This window comes from Lactuca virosa, chromosome 8 (assembly GCF_052849685.1).
Source record: "Lactuca virosa cultivar CGN04683 chromosome 8, Lactuca_virosa_CGN04683_v6, whole genome shotgun sequence".
NCBI lineage: Eukaryota > Viridiplantae > Streptophyta > Magnoliopsida > Asterales > Asteraceae > Lactuca > Lactuca virosa.
Window position 1 is genome coordinate 258,526,235 of NC_136433.1, and position 26,542 is coordinate 258,552,776.

At 32.4% G+C, this 26,542-nt stretch overlaps 3 long non-coding RNA genes across 7 annotated transcripts; 2 read left to right on the forward strand and 1 right to left on the reverse strand.

Moving 5' to 3' along the window:
* The first annotated feature begins 829 nt into the window (after nt 1–829).
* On the forward strand, nt 830–2,104 carry LOC145134253 (uncharacterized). The gene is made up of 4 exons (XR_013719036.1): nt 830–1,027; nt 1,148–1,295; nt 1,396–1,436; nt 1,751–2,104. It is a non-coding gene; the product is annotated as an uncharacterized LOC145134253 (long non-coding RNA).
* Nucleotides 2,105–9,075: 6,971 nt separating this feature from the next.
* LOC145128645 (uncharacterized) lies at nt 9,076–12,463 on the reverse strand. Of its 4 annotated transcripts, none has more exons than XR_013717032.1 (4): nt 12,273–12,463; nt 11,995–12,132; nt 11,768–11,922; nt 9,076–9,480 (listed from the first exon to the last, which is right to left on the reverse strand). It is a non-coding gene; the product is annotated as an uncharacterized LOC145128645 (long non-coding RNA). The 4 variants fall into 4 exon arrangements; XR_013717030.1 differs by having other exon boundaries at nt 9,076–9,483; nt 12,273–12,462; XR_013717031.1 differs by lacking the exon at nt 9,076–9,480 and adding an exon at nt 10,762–11,017 and having other exon boundaries at nt 12,273–12,462.
* Nucleotides 12,464–14,582: 2,119 nt separating this feature from the next.
* On the forward strand, nt 14,583–16,455 carry LOC145134801 (uncharacterized). 2 transcript variants are annotated; one of them, XR_013719353.1, is made up of 4 exons: nt 14,583–14,973; nt 15,375–15,431; nt 15,516–15,832; nt 15,969–16,455. It is a non-coding gene; the product is annotated as an uncharacterized LOC145134801 (long non-coding RNA). The 2 variants fall into 2 exon arrangements; XR_013719352.1 differs by having other exon boundaries at nt 15,375–15,832.
* The last annotated feature ends 10,087 nt before the right edge of the window (nt 16,456–26,542 follow it).

Sequence of the window (26,542 nt, forward strand, 5' to 3'; positions counted from 1 at the left end):
GAACTAAAAACACAACGAAACTAGCTTAAAAGGGCCATGAAGCCAAAAAAGTTGGGGTTTGGACTAAAACCCCAAAAAAATGCATACCACAAGGACCATTCTTGCAATTTTGTCATTAAAGTAATAAACTATAAATAAAAAAAATGAAAGGGTAAATTTGTCTTTTAAAATCGAGCAAGGACCAAATTTACCAGAAATTCCTAATTTTGGGACTAAATTCAATGAAAATTCTTGATTATTGACCTTCAAGTCGAAATTTTTTTGGACCCTATCCAAAGTTTTTTACAACCCACAAGGACCAAATTTTCAGTTTTGTCTAGAATATTTTAGCATATCTACCAATTTTAGTAGAATATTAGAATATTCTAACATTCTAAAAGTTCAATTTGATTATTTACAGGGTAATATTCTATTAAAACATTCATATTTAAAAAAAACGGTGATTTTTTTTTTATTTTTTTTTATTTTTTTGGATAAATTAAATAAAGAAAATAATATTTAATTTTTTTTTTTGGATTTTTCCTTTTATTTTATAATTTATATTTTTTTTATTTATTTGATCTCTAAGATGAGTGATTAGGATCGTGTCCCCATGTCTCATAAAATTAGCATGGTCTCAAATGAACCTCTAACTATATATATCTTTATACCTTAATAAGCATTTAGCCTCAAATGCTGAATTTTAAGAGGTACACCTCTTAAAGCAGCATTTACAACAAATTTATGCATTCCCAAAAACCATATCTTATCCGCTCAGCCATTGAAAAAGTCAAATTAAATAATAAATAATACCATATCACCTACGTTCTCGGTCAATCACACATGTTCATCCCTCAATCTTCGTTCATCTCTGATTTAATTGAAATTTTGAATCGAACTCTCTTCAACAATATATTTAAAAACCCTAGCACCGATTTCAACTTTCATTGCCCCCTCTTCTTTCCCTCTCCTGTCATCCGCGTTTTCTCTCCAAACCCAGGGCAAGGGCAAGTGCAACGACAAATCTTACATCCTAGAGCTTCCATAGGTAAATTGATGTCCTTTCCCTGCTTCTGTTCTTGTATTGTGTGAGTTTCTTTGTTTCGTTTGAGTTTTGGGTCTATTCCTACTTATAAACCATGGTTGCTGATGTTATTTCCACCTACAGAACTTCCACAAAGACCGCCCTATTTGGTGTTTTGGGGGTTTTTTGAAGACTACCGTCGGCCACCACCGCTGCATTTCTAAGGAAGCATAACAACCACCGTCAGCCGCTGCCACTGTCAGCATTGATGTCTTCCAGCCATCAGTTCTAGGTAAGAACAAAAATATCAACCTTTATCCTTTCCTACTCTTATTTCCCAACTCAAAATTTTTGTTACCGACAACATCATTAATTCACCGTTCATTCTCCAGACGCCCCTATCCAATCGGTTGAAGTTATACAATCCAGAATGGTTAGTTTTCCTTTTGATTTGTTATTTTCTCTTTTCAATGATTTTTATCTGTTTCGCTTTATGACAACTTCTAGATGTGTTGGTGGCGATGGTTATCAGGTAAATTTGAAAATAATGAATCAATGTGTTTTGAATGTGTAATATCTCCAGAATCTATGTTGTTTAGATCCTGGAAAGTGGTTAGTGTACTTAGATTTTCTTCATCCACAAACGAGGTCTGAGTTTTATTTTTATTTTTTTCAAATCATTTGTGTGAATGACTGAATTACTGTATGAAATCCCTCATTATTGATAAAAAAAATTGGTTATTGCAGAGTTCCAAAGAAATCATTAATTAACAAGCATCATAGCACCCATACATGACGGGTGATTGAAGATGAATGTTCAAGAACGGAAATGGGAAGAAATTACAGTAGAAGGGTAACTTGGTCTTTCCTTTTTACTTTCAGTTTAGGCAACCCATCTGTTTGATATAATTTCTAAGTGTAGGTTTTAACTTTTCAATGAAAATCTAAAAGGTTGGAATAGTGAGCTATGATTGGGTGTGATTTGATGTGAATATGAATTAGAATTAGGATTACTATAAATGAAATGGTGGTCGGGTTAGGAAGTCTGTAATTATTTTTAATCCGTAAAACTATAAAATCAAAGTCGTCTTATTTGCTAAACTTTTGGTTCTCATGATTGTACAACTCTTAAGTTGAACTTAAAATAGTTACTCACATCTGGTGCCCTTCGTCTCTTAGTTGATCCTGAGGTGAAGATATACATGTATTGATTAACTTTAGATGAACTCAGGGAAGTATTTTAACTATTTTTCTTTCATTTTTTCTTCTTTTAATGTTTTTGAAATATGCAGGTATGCATTTTGTTAAAATAATCAAGTGTGGTATGGAATGTTTTGTTTTATTATTGAAGACATATTTTAGACTTTTTTACCTCAACTATAGTTTTCGGTGGCACAGTATGGTGCAGACAATACATTGATCACTTTGGCAATGTCCTAGATCATGTATAATCCAAAGAAAATGGAAATAGCCTGAATGGAGTATGTTAAACTTATGTAAAAAACAGAAGCGTGCAATTGCAAGTACATTGCTATTATGGTTAAACAAATTTTAGCAACAATTCTAAAGATGGCTTTGGCCATGTCCAAGATCACTACAAGTGCTTGCCTTCATCATATCAAACCTTTTTTTAATGGGTTTGAGTGAGAAATTTGTGGCATAATGAAGATCAAATATTATTAGACATGCTATAGGGGTTTCCCTAAAAGGGGAAAATAGGAGAAAAGAAGTATATACTAGATTTGAAAGGGACAAATCCCAAAAACTCATAATTTGATCAAATTCATCATGGATAAAGGTGGAAATGGGAAGTTTAAAGTTTAAAAGTAAAGCATTGGAAAAAGTTCAAATCTGGAATTTCAAGTTTGGATCTCAAGGGTAAATGTGGAAACTTAATTTGTTTGTTGCTAAGCTTATTATGTTGCTAAAATATAGAGGTTTTACTATCTGTCATGTGTATATCTTTTATTTTGACTTTGTCCATGGTTTGTTGAAAAGATAATAATGAAGTTGTTAAATAAATGAAAATTATAAGAAAAAATGGCAGCTCACTTCATTTGTTTTTGAAAACTGATATCATCAAATTTAGAAGCCTTCTTAAGGCATTTTTTGTAGGACGCGATGTTGGCTGCAGCCTAAACTTCATAGGGTTTGATCTCATCTATACTATTCTTTTTATAAAAGCCTAACATGATTTATAATAGAAAATATGACATGCCGTCGAAAAAGCAAAAATGAAATGATGACACATCGTCAAGTTCTAATATAATTACTTGGGTAAGTATTAAAAATAAAAAATTTAAGATATATATTTATTGGTCTTCATTGCACTTCACGTGGGATACATAAAAAGAAAATAGAAGATGTTGTCAAATTCATTTTTTATGGACTTATTGTAAATAGAAGGTGGGAAAAAAAAAACAAATTGGCAATATTGTTTGTGGCCTAATGCTTGTGTTATAGATTTGACGAGAATCATAAAAAAAGGAATAGCCCCTATCATAAAAAAGGAAATAGTCCAACATTGAGCAAGAGATAAACTATTTTATGTAATAAATTATTTGTGAATGAATTATGTTTTCTTTATAATATGATATGTTTTAGAAATAAACTACTTTAAAAATAGAAAAAGAAAAAAAAAACTGATGAACAAAAATTAACCACCCACACATACTTTTAACCTAGATCAACAACAATTATTGTTACCAAACTAAAAATGTAAACGATATTTGTTGATCGTGTTCTCTGGACTATAATATGTTTCTGAAAAGATATTTCTTACAAAAAACAACTTTTCACTATAGCCGCATCGCAACGACGTTCCTTGTGGAAGAACACTACAATCGTCGACATCTCTTCCATCGAAGGAATCAATCTACAACAATCTACTCTCCAAAGCCACCACAAACGCCACCGTTTGTCTTCCCTCACAACCATCGAACAACCACCTCCATCATTCAACTCTATCACCACGATTCTAACCCTAAACAGCTGACACCGACGTTTATGAGGGTTTTAATGAAGTTGGATCCAAATTTTCCTAGGATTAAGGTGAATTCGACACGAATATTTCGAGGGTTTTGGTGAATTTGTCGTCCTCTTAGGGTTTGCTATCCATTCTGTCAATGAACAGTGGCGAATCTAGAATAGAAAATCACGTGGTTCCTAATAAGATGTCTTTTAAATTACCAAAAATCGCTTACCATCTAAGATGTCTTTTAAATTACCAAAAAACTATATTTAAATTGCCAAATTTTAAATACAAATAACAAGTTTATTGTGGGATGATATGATCTAAGTATCATTCTTCATGAAGGAACCAATTTAAATACTTTCAATATCCTCAAGAAAAACATATGTTGCATTATCTCATTCGATTCATTTCTCAAAAGCTAACAAGAACATAAATACATAATTTTCTATTGATTTTTACGGAAAGTCATAAACAATTGGGTCGATTACAAGTTTACAAATGAAAATTAAGGTTTTTATTAGACAAAATGATGACAAAATTGAAACTATAAACCACTTATCACAGTTTATATAGGAGTATTGCAAAATGTTTGAGTAATTTAAAGAATAATCATCTGATGGGATAGAACCCAAGTCTCCAGGTTACAAAATTTCACGCTTACCAAAATTTTCAAAGGTGGGTCCTAAGTTTTTTTTTTTTCTATAATAATTATATGTAATTTAAAAAATTTTAGGTTACAAAATTTCACGCTTACCAAAATTTTCAAAGGTGGGTCCTAAGTTTTTTTTTCTATAATAATTATATGTAATTTAAAAAATTTAGGTGGGTCATAGGACCCATCTAAGCCCTTCTTACTTTCGCCATTGTCAATGAATCTGCCGCCACTTCCTGGTCAAAGAATCTACCAGGTAGGTTAAAACCGAACCGACATTTAGTAATAGGTTTTAATATATGTATGAAACTTTTTTTTGTTCGCTTTTTCTAATATAGCCGAACCAAACCGGTCTTAAAACCGTTTTCTAATTAAATTTCACTTCAAAAATACCGAACTTATTATAACCGAAATCAGTTTAATACAATGATTTTAAAAAATCAAAACCGATTCAAAATCGATATAAAAAACAAATCGTTTGTAGAAACTAATTTCTGAAAGAATTATTCACACTCGTCGCTTGGCGCGGGTAAACGGCTAGTATATATATATATATATATATATATATATATATATATATATATATATATATATATATATATATATATATGAGAATCACAAAAGATTAAGAACCCTAAGAACTTTTTTTATTTATGACCGATTAAACTAAAAGAAAAATATTGATATTATAAAAAACATACGACAAAGTTGGTTGTATTTAATGGTCCAGTAACTCTCATTTTCCATCAAGTCTCAAAATAGACACCAGCTTATTACATACCTGACATAAACCTACCTTTAGTCATTTTCTCTCACCAACAACCAACATTCATACTTCCCATACACCTTACTTATCACATGTGAATGATTTTTTTTTTGTTATGTTTTTCTCTTTTACGTAAATTCATAAGACTAATATATTCTTATATTTTTATACAACATAAAAAATAAATATATTCACAAACAAAATAATAAAAATATTTATACATAAATCATTCATTTTAACATTAAATTCATAAAAAAAATCATAACTTAATACAGTCGATTCATAATTTAATATAATAAATTCACAATTTAATAACTTATTAATTCACTCATTCATACTTTAAAGCAAAACAATTATAAAACTAATAAACTAATACATTCTTACATATTTATACTACAAAATAATAAATATATTCAAAATAAAATTAATATAAATATTTTAAAATAAATCATTTATATTTTAAAAGAAAATTAATAAAAAAAATTCACAACTTAATAAAATAAGATAATAGCTTAATGCCGTCAAATCACAGTTTAATACAACCAACTCACAGTTTAATAAACTTATTAATTCACTCATTTAGAGTTTAATACAAAACAATTATAAAGTAATACATTTTTGCATATTTATACAACACAAAAATAAATATATTCATAAGAAAATTTATACAAACATTCATATTTTAACACAAAAATCATAAAAAATTCACAACTTAATACGTCAATTCATTGTTTAATACAATAAAATCACAGTTTGATACAACCAATTCACAGTTTAATAAACCTTTTAATTCATACGAAAAATAAATATATTCACAAAAAATTAATATTAACATTCAGACATAAATCATTCATACTTTAATACAGAATAAAAAAATTCACAACTTAATACATTCAATCCACAGCTTAATACAATAAGTTCACAATATCATAAACAAAATTCACAGTTTATTGTAATATATTCACGGTTTAATATAGAAAAAATATGCTTTTACAACCATATTTTAAACTTAAACTTACATTTATACCATCAGAAAGGCCAGTGCATCTTTCATTGTTTCATTTATACAATATTCACAATTTAAATTTTATATAGTTTATTTAAAATTATAGAAAATCATATTTGTGCATAATACTTTTTTTAATCTCATATTTCCAAACATCAAAAGAAAAACATATATATGAATAATAAAAGAGAATAACTAATCTAAATGTTTTGTATTAAATCTGTATTATAACATAAAAACTTCGCACAAAATCAAATCTGATCAAATCTGAAGTCATGTTACCTGATTTGAGTGAAACTCCACTTGATTTACATAAGGAATCGATGAAGACAATGAATAAGGAGTCGATCTTAGCATAGAAACGACATAGATGTTGGGGAAGGAACCGATCTGACTAGAGGTTGCGACAACTAAAGGTCTTCGGTGGTTAGAGATGCAGAAAGTAACCAGAGGTCGTCGAGTTGAAGCAGATGTGCTGGAAGCGGATGTGGTGGAACTCCAAAGCTCACCGAAGTTGTAGATTTGGAGAAAGGAGTTCGTCAGTGTTAAAGCACTAGAGATCAAAGAGAAAGGCGGCGTTAGAGATGCAGAAAGAAGCTAAAGGTGGTCAAGTTGAAGTAGATGTGGAGGAGGCGGATGTGGTGGATCTCCGAAGCTCATCGAAGTTGTAGATTCCGAAAAAGAAGGTCGTCAGTGTTAGAGCACCGAAGATCAAAGAGAAAGGCGGCGTTTTCAGATGTACTAGGGAGTTCAGCGGCAATGGTGGCGACGATTGTTACAGATCTCTAGTGCTCTAACACTAGTGAGTTTTTTCTGATTTCGCTTATCTAATTTTGTTGATTAGATAAGCGAAATCAGCAAAATTAGATAAGCGAAATCAGAAATCTTGTTGATTTCGATCTTTTTGTTCGTTATTTGTCTGAAATCATGCTGATTTCGATCTTTATGTTCGTTATTTATTTATTTATCTGAAATATTGCTGAGAATGAGACTATTACAAGATATATTAATATTAGGGGGTGTTTGCCTATTTGGTTTGTCTGTCTGAAATATTGTTGAAAATGAATATTATGCTGAAATCTTTTTTTTTTTTCTGAAATCTTCTGAAATGTTGCTGTGAAATTATGTTAAAGTATGTTGCTGGGAAAGTATGTTGATTTTTTTTAAAGATATTGATTTTCTGAAAGATATTTGAAAGTATGTTCCTGCGAAATTTTGTGAAAGTATGTTGATTTTCTTATTGCATTTTTTTTCTATATTAGATGGAAATGTCTCAAGTAATTATAAATTTATACTTTTACACAAGTTTATTACTCAATAATCAATACTAATGTTTTTTGGTTTGTAGATGAATTGGGAAATGGTGAAGAGATTTAAATGGATGTGGATTGAAGATTCGTGTTTCATGTTTTGGTTGTAATTGGCTATTCTAGACTTTGTGTTTTAGTTTTATTGTGTTTTGGTTGTAATCGACTATTTCGGACTTCGTGTGTTCTACTTTGATTGTGTTTTGGTCGTAATAGACTATTTCATACTTTGGTTGTAACTTGTAATAAACTATTTGGTTGTAAGACTCATGTTTTTTAAGTATTTAACTTTAATTTGGTGTTTTTTTGAAGTATTTAACTTCTTGCTTCATTTATGGAAAATAGGTTAAAACCTAAAACCCATGGGTTTACCCCGTGAGTGTATGGGTTGGACCCAAGAAACCGAAAAATCGCCAAAACCGACTCCAAAATGCGAGAAACCAAACCTACCAGAAACCGATCCTATTGGGTTCTGAAAACCAGAACCGACCATTTATGGGTTGGGTTAGGTTTGGGTCCAAAACCGACTCAAATCGACCCATGCACAACCCTAACTTTAGTAATGAAATTAACAAATAAAATTGCATCTTAACCTAAAAAAATTACATCATTAATAAGATTTGATGCAGTGTGCAAAACATAACAAAGGTTAATAAGAGTGAACATGTTGATTCTAACAGCATACCCATGACAATCTCTTCAAAACCACGTTGATTCTACGAATAGCATGGAATTGGCTTCAAAATCTGGTTTAACACATAATTTTGGGAGAAAATTGGAAGTTCATAAAACTGATCATCGACCATGCAAATTACATCAACAACAACTAAATAAGAATCATAAATTAAAACAGAACCCTAAAGGTCCATGGGTCAAATACAAACCCAAAAACAATACCCAAAAATTATGGAAAAAATAACAAAATTATTCAAAACTGCATTTAGAAAGCGATTTCTAGACTCAAAATGGGTAAGTCCCATTTAGGCATAGGCCCAAAACGGAGCCTCGTAGCCAAAATTATGGCCATTTTCGTGAAGCCGCTTTAGTCACACGATCATGGGCCTCTAAGAATGCAAAGACCTGATCCTCCACACTAGGGCCCACATCAAGATCGCTCACATACATAAAAAAAAATAACACTAGTATTGTAAAAATATTTTTAGTTGATTTAATATTTGATAAAGCTAAGTTTGTTATATATATATATATATATATATATATATATATATATATATATATATATATATATATATATATATATATATATATATATATATATATATATATATATAATTTTTTTCTCGAACTCACTACAATAGTAAAATGAAAACCTTCGTACTTAAGACTGTAAACGAACCGAACAAACACGAGAAAAAACTTATTCATGTTTGTTCATTTATTTTTAACCGAACAAATAAATGATCACAAACGAATCACGAACGTTTAATTCGTTTACAACCTTACTTGTAACTTTTATGTTCAACTTTGAGAAAAAAAATGTTTTCCGTTATATTTTTTTAAATTTAATATTCGTTTTTTCCTAAGTAGTTGCTAAAGAAATTGTCAAATTTATTATTGCCACCTAGTCGAGGATTACCAGGCGACGGTCAGAGACCTTATATGGTAAATAATATATATATATATATATATATATATATATATATATCTTCTCTACTAATAAAACAGTACTAAAATCGCCACCTCGCATTCCCTTAGACACTCACCCTTGCATTTTCCCGCTCAAATATTATAAGTGAAGTTCCCACTTTGCCCTTCTATTTCCGAAAATATTAGTGTACATAAGGAAACAGGAAACATGGATCAGTAAATATGTAAATCAGCAAATAAATCAGCAACTTTCAAATTTAATTCGGTGGAATATGGAATATCAAATCAATCCCAATAAATCAGGTAATCAATTTAAATTACATTTTATATCAATCCCTAAAAATCAGGCAATCAGTTTAGGAAGAGATGATATATTTCAACACAATTTCAGAAGTCAATACGATTCCTATTAACGTGATTTATTCAATAGGATTATTCAATAGGATTCAATACGATTTCAAAGGTCACCTATTAGTCATCAGGTCAGCAAAACTACTTTGTTCTTTACCTTTTAGATGTTCTTTTTTCATCCACATTCTTAATCGGTTTCAACCCACTTTTCATTCTTGAATTCTGATTTATTACCATGTTAACCATTTCATCCACATTCTGTGTATGTCGATTTTTAGTTTTCTTTATGTGCTTTACGATTTTTCTGTTTATATTTGAATTGTTTTGTTGAATATGTGCTTATAGTTCACGATTTTTCTGTTTCATCAGTTTTGTCCTTAAAAACTTGAAGACATGTTAGAAACCGCAGGTTAGAAATGGAACCGCGGATTCCAATAGAGTTGGAATTTGAAATTCCATTTCATGATGTTGACGAACAGCAGGTAAGTAATGGAATCGCGGATTCCAACAGAGTTGGAATTCCAAATTCCATTTCATGACATGTTAGTAATCCCTTCGCAGCCAAGAATTAGAATTGTGGATTCCAAGGCAATTAGATTTCAACATTTCGTTCAATTGTGCATTTGGTTGAAATTTTGGACAGAAAGCAACTCTGTCAAATTCCTTCAAATTTCAAATTTCATGGACTTTAACCATTCATGAGGGCGGGTGGTTTCAATTTCATTACTCTTTTTTATTAAATGACCAAAATACCCTTGATCACGGTTGAAATTTGAACCTAATCTTTCCATTAAAAAAACAAAAAGAAAAGAAAACAACAAAAAGTTTGTGATTCATCTTTCATGATAAATAATGACATCGGAGGGAGATCACTCAAACCCTTTGAGAAAGAAAAAACTTCTTACAAATATTATCAAAATATTGTGTATAAGAAAAAAACCACAAATAATTAACAATCAAACTTACTTTTTTGCAATGTTTAAAAACATAATCATTAATCAATATTTTCAAAGAGTTATTAATTTACAAAGTTAGATGATTTGTGTGAAACTTTATAATGGTTGATTCAAATCAATATGTTAATGAAAAAATAATGGTATTGTGAAGAGAATGTCCCTATTTCAAAGAACATTGCTATAGTTTTAAAGGAATGGTCTATGTGTCATAAAATCGTTTTACATGAATCATCCCTGTTTAAGATCTTAGACATGGGAGATTTTTGTAATATAAAAAATAATACACTATTGGTCCAATATTTACATTGTAAAAAAAATGTTTAAATAAAATGACTGTTTTGTTTTAAGTAAGATGACTTTTTACCCTTATCTTCATCTTCTTAATCTCCTTCATCTTAAAACAGAAAAGGCAAACAAAATTCAATCAAAACCCAAAAAATTAAAACAAAATCTACATCCATGGTTTTTTTCCAATTTGTTGGTACCCTGGATCTTAATTTTGTTTTAGTTTTAGTTTAATATTTTTGTTTTGGTTTGATTAGAGTTTAAGATAAGATGGAGATAGAGATTGAGGAATTTTAGGTTTAGAGGATGATGGAGAAAAAGATGGGGACAAAATAGTCATTTCAATTGAACTTCACAGACATATTTTAACAGCATCAGTTCCAGGGAAAAACATTACAACAAAACTACACTTTACCAACCACTTGTGCAACAAATGAAATATCTACATGCAAACCATAACTTTTGAAATATCACGAGGACGAAACTGTAAATGTGTAAATTGGGAATTACATGTCGATAGCAGATTTAGTTAAAATTAGACAAAAGGGTAAATGTGTAAATTGGGTAAAATTTTAAAAGTACAATGTCTTAATAAGATAAATTTCAAAGTACAATAATGTGTATGTTGCAGCTCTTTATCAAAGCACAAGTGTTATTGATTGGGTTCATGAAATACTAACAAGATAATATATTATTATACAAATATACATATTCTAGGTGGTGAAATCGTAATAGCCTAACAATTTAGTATGTAACTGTATTAAATCAATAAAAAAGATTATGCAGATTGGAAACATAAATAAAAAACTATTTTTTGTTGTTTTAATTAAGGACATAAATATTTTATATGAATACTCACCTGAAAAAACGCATATTCAAATTTCAAATTTTGAATATTTGCTTGCTGAAAAATCTTCCAAATAGCCAAAAATTTATTCCAAACACATCGACGTTTTTTTTCCTTTGCTTTCTATATGTCTGCTACTCGTGTAGCATCCTTCTCCATCCATTTTCCTGCAAAATAAACAAGTAAGTTTCTTTTGATTTTAATCTATTTTCTGTCAAAAAAAAAGGAAGAACAATTACCATATTTTTACGTTCAATCATACGTCTTTTTATGACGTTCAGAAATTGATTCGCTCCTCATTTTCAATAACTGATTGCATTACTTATGTGCTTCTTTTTTTATTCAATCCAAATCTTCAAAAAAATCGATACATAGAACTAGAGAAAAGATAGAAGAACAAAACAAATGAATATGGAGCGTATACATGTAATCGACTTAGGTTAATGGCATACGTATAACAAATCGATGGAGGAGAACAAAATCTTAGAAATTTAACACATGGATGAACCCTACTTACAGTTATCGGCGGTGGATCATAACGATTTGTCTATCGGTGTTGGATGATATCGATTTGGTTAGGGCAATAATATGGTATTTCAAAATACCCTTCTTCCCATTTCTCATACCTCAAAATTTAGGTGGGTAAAGTTAGGTTGGGGGAGGGGGTGCGATTACTTTTCCCAATATGTATAACATGTCTGTAACTACAATATGTATAATTTGTCTATACCAACAATACTAAAGCTACATTTCTATAATTGAAATTTATAAACAAAAATAAAATTTATAATAGAAATAATGAAATATATATCTTCTCAATTTAAGGTTCCATTTTAAGACAAAAATGAAGATGCGTTTAATATAAATATTGTGTTTAATATAAATATTATTTGTTCATATTTTATTTTATCAATGGTATATAACTATAGGATAAATATATTTTTTATATTAGGGTATATAATAAAATAAAAAATATTCAAATGTAATCATATCTGTATAAAACAAATTGCAATTATATGTCAAATATTAGCATAATAATGTTACTTTATATTTTATTTTCTTTAATTTAATCATATTCTTTATTGTTTATCATCTTATCTTATAAAGTAATTGTTGTTATTTGTTCATATTGCACACATATCATGAAGTCGTTTAATTCTAAAAAGAATAGAAAATTAAACAGTTTATTTAGATAATATAAATAACATTAATTTGTCTACTACATCACTCCAACAAAATTCAAGCGCTACAAATGTTATTACGGCAGCTTACAACGGTAAGTTTTTACTTTAAAATTTTTGTTACAAATTTTTTAAGCTCTAAATAAATCATTTAATAATATCAAAATATGATGATATATTGACATAAGAAGAAAAAGCAAATACATTGCCTACTTCATCGACCGTTGAAGATTCATCATCTGTAATATTTGTTACAAAGGTACATTTCTTTCTTCACTATTATTATTGATTATATATTATTACGAAAAAATTTAATGTTAACCAACTTTCAATTATTTATTATTTTAAATTTTATATCAACACAATTATTTACACTCTTATACATTTTATAAGATATATTTTTATTCCTTATGCATAAACAAACCATAATATGTACTATTTGCATACAAGAGAGAAAAGAAGACAAAGAAAATTATACATGGATAACAAGAAATCCAAGAAAATGAAAAGAAAATCCAATCTTCTCGATCCATCTTCAAATGTTTTGAAAAACATGTAATTTACTTTTTTTTTCAATATTTTCACTTCATTTACCTATATAAAAAATACATACATTGTCATCATTTTATATTATTCCCTGTAATAATATAAAGTTTTACATTCTAATTTTATTTTATAATGTATGTCCTCGAATTTTATAACAAGTTTTTTTTTTTTTTGACAGATCAATCAAAAGGCGTTGTTCATCAAAATGAAAATGTCAATTCCTATAAATCACGTGGAAACCAAAATACACCCCTACAATTATCTCCTTTATATATAAATGTTAAAACTCCGTTATCTAACATTTCAAATGGTAATAACTTTTTTTTTTTCAAAATTTACTTTCAACCACTTTCTAATAAATTTATATATCATCGCTATTTTTTTTCCAATTAATATCACATTGAAAGATGTATTCAGGTCTGAAGATTCTAGCAACTCAGATATTCCGTTTGGAGAGAAAGTTATTATTTCTCAAACATCCCGTGTTTTCACATGACTAATTGTATGTTGCCTTATCTAGAGTTCAAAGCAGAGAGGGATTAAAATTGATAATTTTAGATAAGGATGGTAATCTGACAAATCAAACTTCCAATGTTGTTTATAAGGTAGTTTTCCAGAATTTATAAACATTGTTTTTGTACCATCTTTTATTTACTTTTCATAAATCATACTTCATACATCATATTAATTAATTAATTTATAATATTTATTCATGTTAATTACAATATTACTATTCTTCATTTTTTGTAAACTTTGATATCTTTTTTTATTAGAATATCAAAATCAAAATTATAATTCTATTTCAAATTTTGAACCTGGATTTCAACGGGTTTTAACCTATTATATATATATATATATATATATATATATATATATATATATATATATATATATATATATATACCTTAATAAGCATTTAGCATGTTGCATTCTCTGCTGCTTAACCCGCCCCTATCTCGGACTGGTATATCGGTTGTTTCCTTATTTTTTGCAGAAGTTGAATGTTTCCCCTGTCACATTAGGGTTGTAAGTTGTAACTATTCATTGATTTTGTCTGCTCCCTGTGCCTCCATTTAACAGTTTAAATATGATATGCCCATGTTCCCTCATAGCCCAAGGATTCACCCTCTCTTCATCCTAGAAATTGACTTGAAGTTGAAACGTTCACCACCCAAACGCTCACCACCACAAAACCCTACATAAGGCTACAACTCCATCGCCCTTTTTCTTTTCCATCACCGGTCGGTATGCCCCCGAAAAATGAACCACCATTCATACTTCACAATCGTTGCAATTTACCCACCATACATAATCTATGCATACACTTCACCATTCACCATCTCTATCTCGTTATACGTACGCACAAGCATAACGAACAGCCACACACCACTTCGTTTTCCATCTTCATGACCTCCACAACCCTCGTAGGTGCATATTGTGTTATTTCACCGACATTAGTAACAACCACGAGAGTCCCCTTTCTGTCTTTAGGTACCATCTTTCTCTACTCCAGTTTTTTTGTTACTGGTTCATGATTTTCAATTTTTTTGAGTTTTATTAGTTCTGAATATTTTTTCAAAAAGTCATTACTCCCTTTCGAGATCAGTGAGAAGGTAAGAATCGTGAATTTATATACACCTGACGTAGATTTCTCTATTTTTGCTGTCTACCCATACACATATACACAAATGGTTTAGGACTTAAGGTGTTTGCACATAAGGTGTTTGATGTATTTCCTCACAAAGTTATTTGTTTGGTTTTTATTGTTTCTAACAAGGATAATAACGGATCTCTGAAGATGTAATTTTTTCCATTCCTTCTTGCAAATGCAATCACCCTAATCTCCTTCTAAAATGATCTTTATGACCATAATTTGTTTTTTTTTTATGCAGGGAATGGCAGATGTCTTAAGTAAAGTAGCAGCAATAATGAATCAAAACAAACCCGATGTAAAGCTGTATATTTTCTGAGTTTTTTTTTCCAAATCATTATAAATTACAATGATTTAAAAAATTCTTTTTGGTGTTGTCAAGAAAATGTAAAGATGATTTTTGAGGTGCCAAAGGATTTGTTCAAGGAGATGTTTTAAGGTGACATTGAGTAGTATTGCTCCACATTGATTTTGATGGTATGCAAATCCGACTACAAGATCAGTTGGCTCCTGATGTCAAGCTGGGAAATAGCAGTAAAAAATGAGAATTATGGTGGAGTCTTCACAAGTCATCCCTCAACATGGGTTAATGTGAAACAACAGAACATAGTCAGGCAGTCTCCAAGGCGAACAGGGAAGAAGTAGGCATGAAGGTGGGCTGGTGGATCGTAGTTCTCATTTAATAGTGTTTGCAAAAAGGTCCAATAAAATCCCATGGCTATAAGAACGAGGATGCTATTTTTTATATGTTGGAAATATTTGTGTTTTTCTTGCCATACATTATTTTTGTTGATTTAAACTGATCATATAAATGATAAATTGTATTGTTTTGCAGGACTACGATGTCGTATATTTTGGTGATATTGTTGATTAACAAAGGTATAGTTTTCATTTTGGTGAAGTTTTGATTCAGCCTCCAGGTATGATTTAGAGTTCTGGAAGGTGGATATGGTGTAAAAATGGCTTGAATCATTAGATTTTTAGAAGGTGGACTTTCGAGCAAGGGTTTTTGGATATCTGCTTTGGCTTCCATCACCGTTGTATCTAACCATCGCACCACCACTACGACCACCGCCCATACCCCACCACTAGGGATGAGCATATGGACCGGGGAACCGGTCCCGGAACCGGAACCCAATGGAACCGGTCGGGCCGGGACCGATACTATAATTTCATCAATTTTTGGAACTGGGACCCGGTAAGAACCGGTCGTTGGAACTGGCCCAAAACCGGGAACCGGACCGGATAAATCACTCAAATTTTGAAAGTTGCATAACTCACTCAATTTAACTTTTTTTGACCTGAATCTTTGTCCAACATGTAATATGATTTGTAGTTAAGTTTAGACTATAAAAACGCTTGATTTTGTTGAAAATTGAATGAGTTACAAACCCCGCAAGGAAGGGTGTCAAATCAGAATTTTTTTTTATGTTTCAGCAATTAAATGTAATCTGACTTTGTTGTTCAAATGTGCATAACTCACTCAATTTAACTTGTTTTGACCTGAATCTTTTTCCTACATGTATATTAGGATTTGTAGTTAAGTTTAGACTATAAAAACACTTGATTTGGTTAAAAATTGAATGAGTTACAAGCCCCGCAAGGAAGGGTGTCAAATCAAAAAAAAATTTATGTTTCAGCAATTAAATGTAATCTGACTTTGTTGTTCAAATGTGCATAACTCACTCAATTTAACTTGTTTTGACCTGAATCTTTTTCCTACATGTAGATTAAGATTTATAGTTAAGTTTAGACTATAAAAACGCTTGATTTGTGTTGGGGTACGAAGTTTCCTTTAATGACTTTGTAATGTTTGACTTTTGTAAAACCCACTTGCATGTGGAGTATTAGCCTTATGACACATGAGAGATAGAGAGTGAGAGAGACTTGTAAACACATCTATATAAGGTGGGTTTAGTCCACTTGTAGAGGTGTGTTTGAGAGATGTAAAAGTGAGTGTGTAAGTGTGTGTTATTTATGTAGTCTAGATCTAGATCCTTTTTGTGTAACACCATACATAATCAATACATCTCTTGAACACCCAAATCACCATGTTCATTGTGCAATCTTTAATTCCGCATGCCAAACCATGTTCTTATGTCACTACAATTGGTATCAGAGCGGGTCTTCAAGATCAACGTGATTTTTGAAGAACGATTCTCGGTTTGGCAACTTTTGTCACAATTTGAAGCAATTTTTGTGATTCTCTCTCTATGATCTCTCTTAATCACATTAAATCGTGCGTTGCGTTCTTGATTCATGATCGTTTGACTCGTTGGATCAAATTTTCTTTGAAAAACCCACTTACTGTGATCCAATAATTTTTTTTTTTGTTGATCAAGGTTCATTCCAATCTTACTGTTCATGATTAAAATTCTTAAGCCCAATCAAATCCAACTTGAGCCCAACCTCTAAGTCTGTTACTGCTCATCCGATTTTGAGCCCATATTAAAAAGTGAAACTGATTCTGTTCGGTTCTTATCGTTGAATCATCGTTATTGTTCGATTTTTCTTCATCTGCATCATAAGCTAATAGTTAAAATCAAATTCTTGGGATTCAATGTTTTAATGGTTTGATAATCAATGTTTTCATGTTACTTCTCTACTCATCAATCTTGGAATTGAAGTGATTACTAAAAGTCAAAATCGATTGAATCAAAACTCAATCTGAGTTGTAATCGATTTGAGTTAGTAGATCGTTGATCAAATACGAGTCTTATTTGATTCAAAGTTGTTGTAGACGATTTTAACTTTTGACAAGCTTGTGATTTCGTTGATTTGAAGCCGATGTCAACAGCAGGGTATATCTTGTGTTCTTGAGTCTAGAACTCGTAACGATGATCTCAAAATTTGATTTCTTGATTGTTAAAAAGAGAAATCTTGGAGTCGTTTATAGATGTTGATCAATAATCGAAGTCTTGAAGTTCGATTAATGATGATTCAGAACGATGATTGATGATTTTGGAGTTGGGAATCGATAGTTTTGGAACGAACTGGGAAATTGATTTGATTTCGAAGGCGATGATTTGGTATCGATCTTATGAGTCAAGTCTTTTGGTTTTGATTTGGGATCTGTTGATTTGGAGTCGGGAGCTCGACGTTGTTTAGATGTCGATGTCGACTGGGATAATTTGGATTCAAAGAACAAAGAACTGGGTTAACGTACGAAGGATGCTCTGATTGAACGAAGGGTTCCTGTATGGTTGTTGTTTGGATTGTGATAACGATTTTGAGTTATTGCTTGAAGAAACGAAGTCTGATTTTGGGGTTGATCGATTCGAAGGGTATTTGCTTTGGGTTTGGGAAGAACGAACGAAAATTTGGGTTTAATGACTAACGAAAGAAATTTTGATTATGAACAAATGATCGACTGGGTTGGAAATCTAAACTTAACTGAGTATGAATCAATTAACGAAAATGGGTGTTTGATTTCGTACGAAGCCTTGATGTTGAGCTATTGTTGAATGAACGAAATGTGTTGTTCTTTCAAACGAAAAGCTGTAAGAACGAAGTTATGATTCAAAGGTTGGATGATTAAGAGGTTACTGTTCATTAAGAGGCTTCGTTACGCTTCGATTTCGTGTGAAAAATTTCGTGTGTTTGGATGAAGTTTCGTACGAATGGATGATTTCGTACGAAGTGAACAATGGCTGGAAAAGTTTCGTTCATATGAACAACTGGATTCGTACGAATTGTGAATTTTTCGTATGAATTGGAAAGAAGAAAGAAATGTTTCGAAAATGGTCCTTGAAGATTCGCATGTTTGTCACATGACAATTTCGTAAGAATGGCAAAATTTTCGTATGTTTGGACGCAAAGTTTCGTATGTTTGGAATGGAAAAGCAAAATTTTCGAATGTAGCCCCTCAAGTTTCGAATGGTTGACAAATGGAAAAAGGCTTCGTATGAATGATCAACATTTCGTATGTTTTGATCAAAAAGCAGAATTTTCGAAAACATCCCCTGAACCTTCGAAAATTTGGCACTTAGAGAATTAATTGAAGTTTCGAATGTTTGACACTTTTCACCCAAATTCAAAAATTTTCTGAAGCTTCAAATGTTTGGGACAACTCTTCGTATGTTTGGTGCACAAAGACAGAATTTTCGAAAATAGTTCCTGAGGCTTCGAATGTTTGGCGGTTCATACCCAAATTCGAAAAAGGACTGTTTTTGCTGAAAATTGAAGAAAATGCATTTCAAGCCCCTGCAGTTTGTGCAAATTGATGCTTTCTACCCAGCTTTGGAAAAGGGGGAGAGTTTTGCATATTTTGCTGTTTTGGGCGCACCGGGTCACTGCCGAATTTTGAAATTGACAATTTCTACCCATTTTTGAGAAATTTTGTCAAAGGCGATCCGTGAACAAAGCTAAAAATTGAATATATTTTTTGGATTTTCCGGATTGAAGCACAAAGTTTATGCCACATGTTAAGGGGGAGTTTTGACACGAAAAATTCCGAATTTCGAACTTGAATTTTTCATATTACGCGGATTTGAAGACCGAAGTGACCTTGAATTTTTGAAGCTTACGAAATGATGCAATTGGAAGTTCGAAAATGATTTATTTTCGAAATGGGTTTGGTTTTATTGATGATTTTTAGGGTGTGCTTTATGCTCAACTTTTGGTGATCAATTTGGAGTTTGAGAAGCTCGTTGTAGCGCCTGGTTCCTGGTATGTATTTTATCTAAGTATTTTGCATTTTTGGCCTGGGACTCGGCGAGTTGAAGGCCCAACTCGTCGAGTAGAAGCGGGATGAGACGCGGGATTTAAGTAGGGGACTCATCGAGTCGGGTCCTGGACTCGACGAGTAGGCTTTGACTGGACAAAACCCTAATATGAGGGTTTGCACCCTATTTAATCAACCTTATACAGTCTCCATCGCCCCTTTATGCTCCCAGAAACCCTCCATACCAAACCCTAAGTGTTTTGGTGCAAGATCTAAGGCTTTTGAGTGATTTTGGTGGGTTTTGACCACAAGGAAGAAGGAAGAACATAGAAGGATCAAGAGGAGACTGAAGGATTCGAGTTTGGTGCATCATTTGCAGTGTTTGAAAGGTATAAAGTCTGTACCTTGCTTATTTATTCGTTAGATCCCTTTTTGGGGAGATTTAGGGCTTTTATAAGCCATTCTTGGTAACCAACCATGATTGCAAGCATGGTTGGGGATTGAGGCTTCGGATCTAGGCCCATGGAAGAGTTACAAGGCAGAAAAGGGCTGCTTTTGCACACATGGAAGCCCCCATGCAACTTAAGAGCCTCTTTTAGAGACTTTTTGGCTCAAAGTCCCATGCATGCACGTAAAGTTCATAAATTTACGTGCTAGATCGAGTTTAGGGGCCTAGATCTATCATTTGGACAAGAGTTGTACACCAGAAATCGAAGGAATAGACTTGGGACTTTATCGACTCGACGAGTCGTTCTTGGGACTCGGCGAGTCCGAGGCTTGACTTCCCTTTTTCTGTTATGGTCTAAGAGACCCAGTTGAGTGAAAGAAAGGTTTTAGAGGGTCCAGGAGAGTGAACCAAACGTATCGGGATAAGCCATAGTCCTGGAGTTCATAGGACTCGGCGAGGGCATGAGTCGACTCGGCGAGTCCAAGGCAATCTCCCAACACTTGAAGATAAACTCGACGAGTTGTTCATACAACTCGGCGAGTCGAGGACAGGACGTGCTCATAGGATGAAGATGGACTCGACGAGTTGTTCATACAACTCGGCGAGTCGGATGAAGGTTCATCTGGGGTTGTGTTGGAAGGAGAACTCGTCGAGTCGTTGCTAAACTCGACGAGTAGAGTCGTGGATGGGGACAGTTGAAGAGATAAGGACTCGACGAGTTGGCGACCCAACTCGGCGAGTCGGGTCAACTGGAAGTTAACTTTGACTTGTGGCTTGGACTTGGTCAGGGGTAAAATTGTCATTTTACCCTCAGAATAGATATCAGACTCTGATTAAGTGTTTTGTGGGGATTATAGCCGGTGGATTTCCGGAGCAGCAGCAGACAGAGATTTCCCACGTAGACTATCAGCAGCTTCGTTCAAGGTGAGTCTCCTCACTGTTTGTATGGGTCTACGGCCACAATGCCAACCCATTTAGTTTATGTATGGTAGGAAGACCCGGGGGTTAGCCCTAGGCATTTTGCATGAAAGGCCAGGAGGAGGCTCCTGGCACACAGTATGTTATTATGTATAGTAGGAAGACCCGGGGGTTAGCCCTAGGCATTTTGCATGAAAGACCAGGAGGAGGCTCCTGACACACAGTATGTTATTATGTATGGTAGGAAGACCCGGGGGTTAGCCCTAGGCAATATGTATGAAAGACCAGGGGTTGGCTCCTGGCATACTGTATGCTGTTATGTATGAAAGACCAGGAGATGGCTCCTGGCACACCGTATGCTGAGTAGCCTAGTAGAGTAGTATGTATAGTTGTCTTGTGATGCTTGCATGGAAGACCAGGGGGTGGCCCTTGGCACTTGTCTGTAAGACCCAGGGAGTGGCCCCAGGCTGACAAGGAAGACCACGTGCGGCCCGTGGCATAACAGCAAGACTATGTTTGGCACATAGCACCTTACTTGATTATGGATATGTTTATTATGTATGGCTCATGGTTACGTATGGCATGTATGGATCAGTTGATATGTATGGTATGTGGTATCTGGGGAACTCACTAAGCTTCGTGCTTACGACTTTCAACTATTTGTTTTAGGTACTAATGTTGTTCCAAGGAAGGAGCTCGGGGCGATCGCAGCGCATCACACTACGTTTTCCGCAATAGATGATCTTTGGGATTAAAACTCTGATAACTGTCTTATTAGGAATGTTTTTAAATGTTTGAGCGAGATTTACTAAGTGGTTTTTAATTAATTCAAGCGAAATTTTTGGCCTTAAATTTTGGGATGTTACACTCGTGATCATTCGTTGATGCTCGGTTTGTACGGTTTCACATCCTAGAGCCCAAATTGAAGAATCATGGAAGAATTGAAGATTGAAGTTCGTTTCGACATGTGTCACCCTTGAGGCTCGGATCGCGTAGTTGCTCGATTTTGGAAAATTTGAAGTGGGTCATTCATTCCTAACTTTGAGGGGGATAATATTGGGGTACAAAGTTTTCCTTGAATGACTTTGTAATGTTTGACTTTTGTAAAACCCACTTGCATGTGGAGTATTAGCCTTGTGACACATGAGAGATAGAGAGTGAGAGAGAGACTTGTAAACACCTCTATATAAGGTGGGTTTAGTCTACTTGTAGAGGTGTGCTTGAGAGATGTAAAAGTGAGTGTGTAAGTATGTATTATTTATGTAGTCTAGATCTAGATCCTTTTTGTGTAACACCATACATAATCAATACATCTCTTGAACACCCAAATCACCATGTTCATTGTGCAATCTTTAATTCCGCATGCCAAACCATGTTCTTATGTCACTACAATTTGGTTGAAAATTGAATGAGTTACAAGCCCCGCAAGGAAGGGTGTCAAATCAAAAAAAAAATTATGTTTCAGCAATTAAATGTAATCTGACTTTGTTGTTCAAATGTGCATAACTCACTCAATTTAACTTTTTTTGACCTGAATCTTTTTCCTACATGTATATTAGGATTTGTAGTTAAGTTTAGACTATAAAAACGCTTAATTTGGTTAAAAATTGAATGAGTTACAAGCCCCTCAAGGAAGGGTGTCAAATCAGATTTTTTTATGTTACAGCAATTAAACGTAATCTGACTTTGTTGTTCAAATGTGCATAAATCAGTCAATTTAAGTTTTTTTTAACTGAATCTTTTTCCTACACGTAGTTTAGGTTTTGTAGTTAAGTTTAGACTATAAGGCTAAGGGGAGTGGTAACACTCCTAACACCTTGCCACGTCACATTTTTTAGTGTCACCTCATTTTTGACCATTTAACACCTAATCTTAGCATTTGATAGGGAGTGGTAACACTCTTAACACTTCATTTTTTTTCTTTATCTAATTTAATTAAATTATTTAATTTTAATATATTTTGCGCACAAATATTAAACACATTTTATTTTTTTAAACCACAAACAATTAATATAATTTAAACTATATTGGGGTAAAAATGAGATTTATTAATAAAAAAAGGTTAGTAGAAAGTTGAATTTTTATTAAATTGGGGAAAAATCGGATTTATTAATAAAAAAGAGGGGGGCTGATTGAATTTTGTTGAATTGTAAATCCACTTTGAAGAATTTCCACCAATCACAAACAAAGAGTTTCTCTCTCTCCTCTCGTTAAAATTTTGACGAGCTTATATTATCTTCCCCCTTAGCGAGTGCTAGGGGGTGGTATGCATTTGGAGTTAGCGAGTTTAGCGACCCTCTTAACATCTCAACTCCTCTTAGTCTAAAAACGCTTGATTTGGTTAAAAATTGGATGATTTACAAGACCCGCAAGAAAGCGTGTCAAATCAGACCGGTTCCAAAATCGAAAAACCGGCAAAAACCGGACCCGGAACCGGTAGAACATTTGGCCGAAGCCGGTTCTTGATTTTGGCCGAAGCCGGCTCCCGGGTCGGGCCGGATCGGTCCGTTTGCTCATGCCTACCCACCACTCTATCTGTCTCTCTTGATCTATGAACCTTAGATTATCTGCCACTGAACATTGTCTTCCTCCTGTTCTGCCTTTGTGGTCTTCCCCTCTCCCTCCTTTTGTTCTTTATCACAGTTACATATGTGTTGTATGCTTCATAATAGATTTGGATGTTCTAATGGCTTGTTAATATTATGTTTTTTTGACAATTTATGTCAGTCTTAGTCTTGAACCCACTTCGACTGGTTTGAAAAAGAAGCCCAATAAGGTAATCTTCTATTTATGTATATAGCTTTGTTCAAGAACCTGATATGTAAGTAAAAGATTTCTATTTGTTGAAATGTTTTTTGTTAGTTGAATATTGCAGATCTATCAGTAAAAGATCTATATTGACACACATCTAGAAATGAGGGATAAAGTTCCAGGCATTTGATATGGCAATAAAACAAGAAGGTTAGGTTTGTGATAGGTATATGTTTTTAAAATATATTTTAAATAAGCCCTTGTGTCAACCCAAAACCTTTTCAAGATAATATTGCTTAAATCGATTTCCGTTATGAAAGAAGCACGGGTTGGCGACGACAAGTAAATTGATTTCATTATATGAACCATAGGGCTAAGCTACCTGTACACATAAAAAAGTTGCATAAAAAAGTTCCAGTAAGCCTTTTTTTTGGTTTCATTGTTGTTATACGTGTGATATAGATACCATAAGGGGTGGGGGTCAAAGCTCATAAGAAAAAAATTGAGAATATGATCATGTAATAGAAATACATGAAAGTATGTGATCATTTTAAAAATATAGTAACTTTTTGACTTGATTTGAACGTTAATTAAAAGTTGATATATTTTTTGGTTAATATTTTGTTGCTGCTCACATAAAAGAGCAAGTCTTCATATTTTTGGGTTACTAAGTTACCCCAAAATTCATTGATTGCGTCCTCGAATGAAAACGTAATTCGATTCTATTTATCATTATTTGTTCATTATACAATTTTAAAAATGTTTGATACTATTTTTCTCTTTCTGTTCACATTGCATCATATCTGAATATTGCAGTAACATGCCTAAGAGTTTTTTTTTTTTTTTTTTTTACTTTGCATCAGATTTGTAATCTTTCAAAGAATGGGTTTTTAATTTTTTTCATGTCTGTTTTCACATGGCAAGGTTTGATGCAAAATGACTACTAGGGTTATAGGATCTACCAAAAATGGCATTATATTTTCAGATTGGGTAAACTTGGAACTTGTGGTATTCTACTTTCATAATATGGTTAAAATATGTTTTGGATGGAATTCCAGGTCATGTAAGGTTTTTCAAAAAAAAATATGTTTTTGGGATGGACAATTATAAGTGTTTCAGAAATGGCAATATACTTGACATATTATTTTATTTTCAAAAGGACTAGCATATCCATGATTTACTTGAAATGACATTGTACTTTAAAGACTTTTTTTAAAACTTTTTTGATATCTATTATTAGTAATCCTAGGTCTGATGTAAGTTTTTTCATAAAGAATATGTTTTTAGGATAAACTTATACAAGGTGTGGAATGTTTTAGAAACGATATTCTACTTATACAAGATGTCTATTCTTAGGTTTACCTACTCTGATGTAAGGTCCTTTTTGAAGATCTAATTATGAAGGATAGATTTGAGAGGCCGGTTTTAAAGTGGTACGATAATAAATTTAATGTGGTGTATAATCAAATGGATCTCCTAGATTTTTTTTAGCAATTTGGTCAAAATGTTGGATGAGATTGAAATAAGAGTTGTTAATTGTGCTGTGAAATGAGTTTGTGCCATAATAATTGTTTAATATTGAATGGTTATGTGGTTTCATTATTGGTTAATATTGAATGGTTACATATATATTTAATAAAATTTTGATATTCGATTATATCAAATTCGTATAAAAAAATTTAGATTTATGAAATACTGATTGAGATGCCAAACTTAACTATCTTTTTTTTAACACACCTACCCCCCCCCCCCCCCAAAAAAAAAGGAAAATAATCACCTAAAAAAAACTTTTCACCAAAAATAAACTTTTAATCACCCCGTTGCCACCCGTCGCTTGGCGGGGATAAACGGCTAGTATATATATATATATATATATATATATATATATATATATATGCTTAGGTTATTCTATTCAAACTAATTATTGTACATCTATCGTATGCTATGAGAACTACTAAGAGAATAAGTTGTTTAGCAATGCGAATACGTTCAACCTTATAAGAATATCGTCAATTTCATGCATTCTCGTTAAATTTTTTTTTTTGTTCTCATACATCGTTTTTCACTCATTTTCATTCTGACAGAATATGACCCAATAAAACATTCTGACAGAAATGAGAATAATAATAATAAATGTATAATAACCTTATAGACGATTTAATTAGTGAGAATGTGTGTTACTGACAATAGTTATGTAAGATTGAACGTATTTATATTATCAAACAACATATTTTGTTTATCATTCTCATAGCATACGATAGATGTACAATAATTAGTTTAAATACCTGAATCTCGCTTTCTCTCTCTCTCTCTCTCTCTCTATATATATATATATATATATATATATATATATATATCCCTAATCTAATAAATAAGTAGATTTTTGTCACGTGGCATTCTCCAAGCCCCCGAAATCAAATTTTCCCGCTACTTTTACTGAATTGAATTGCCCAAAATGTCCTTCATTTCTTTTCTACAATAAATATGAAAATAAATATGCAAAATCGTTGCCAGGTGGCACTTTTTTCCTCCATCTTAATTTTTCTACCTTTCAATTCCTTATATACGAGTTTCCAAATTTGATACCCTCAATTATGTCCTTCAATCTGGCTGCTTCCAAATTAAAAAA